Genomic DNA, 1,304 nt, shown 5'->3' with positions numbered 1-1,304 from the left:
GAAGCTAGACCTGTCGGAACAGCCCCATTACCAGAGGCCAATGAAGTTGAAAATAAAAATCCCAACGAGTGCAATTACATCCAGAATGATAAGAGATCACATGGCAAAGGCTGTGGTGGATACAGGAACCATGACAATTACTCGAACGGCCGAGATAGACACTTGGCCAGCCGGAAAGAAAACCACAATAACCGTGGTCGTGGTTCCAATCCCGGCCGTGGCCGAGGCGGTTATGGGCGAGGTCGAGGCGGTATATCCAAACCGTCTTACTCGACCAAATCCGTTTGTCACAGATGTGGGATGAGCAACCATTGGGCCAAGAATTGTAGAACTCCTAAGCACTTATGTGAGCTCTAACAAGAAAGTCTTAAGGACAAGAACCCGGAGGTTCATATGGTTCATGATTCCGGATATGAGGCTGATAAAGAATCCGATGTTGTAAATGACGAACTGATGGATTTTGAGACTTCTGATTGTCTCAAAGACTAAATTTTTCGATACGACTTGTTTTATTGCTTTATGATTGTTTTATGATTGCTTTGGTGTTTTTAATTTCGGTGTTCTGCAACTTTAATAAATAAAAGTTTTGAAGTCTCTGAGAAATGAAAATCTTATTTATAGAAATGAATGACGAAATGAGCATACTCGTGGTGGATAGTGGCACAAGTCATACAATACTTAGAGATAAAAGATATTTCTTAAATCTCACAATGCAAAGTGCAAATGTACACACCATTGCCGGTGTAGCCGGCCTGATTGAAGGTCACGACCAGGCTTATGTGTTGATGCCTAAGGGCACTCATCTAGAGATCATAAATGCCTTGTATTCCCCAAGCTCTAAAAGGAGCCTATTGAGTTTCAAAGACATAAGATTGAACGGTTTCCATCTTGAAACATGGGAAGAAGGAAATAAAGAATTCCTTAACATAATTTCGATCACCAAAGGCTATAAAAGGATCCTAGAAACCTTACCTGCAATGTCTATACGCAGAACGGCTTGGCCGAATCATTCATTAAACGTATCCAGCTGATAGCCAGGCCATTGCTCATGCGGTCTCAGCTCCCTGTATCAGCGTGGGGACATGCCGTATTACATGCAGCAGAACTGATTCGCATCAGGCCATCTAGTGAGCATAGATATTCACCATCCCAATTACTCACGGGTCATGAGCCAGACGTGTCCCACATCAAAACATTTGAATGTGCCGTCTACGTTCCAATTGCTCCACCTCAGAGAACAAAAATGGGACCACAGAGGAGGATGGGAATATACGTAGGATATGACTCCCCGAGCATTATAATGT

The sequence above is a fragment of the Brassica oleracea genome, chromosome C1 (genome assembly GCF_000695525.1).
Source record: "Brassica oleracea var. oleracea cultivar TO1000 chromosome C1, BOL, whole genome shotgun sequence".
Lineage (NCBI taxonomy): Eukaryota > Viridiplantae > Streptophyta > Magnoliopsida > Brassicales > Brassicaceae > Brassica > Brassica oleracea.
This window is presented reverse-complemented; position numbering follows the sequence as displayed.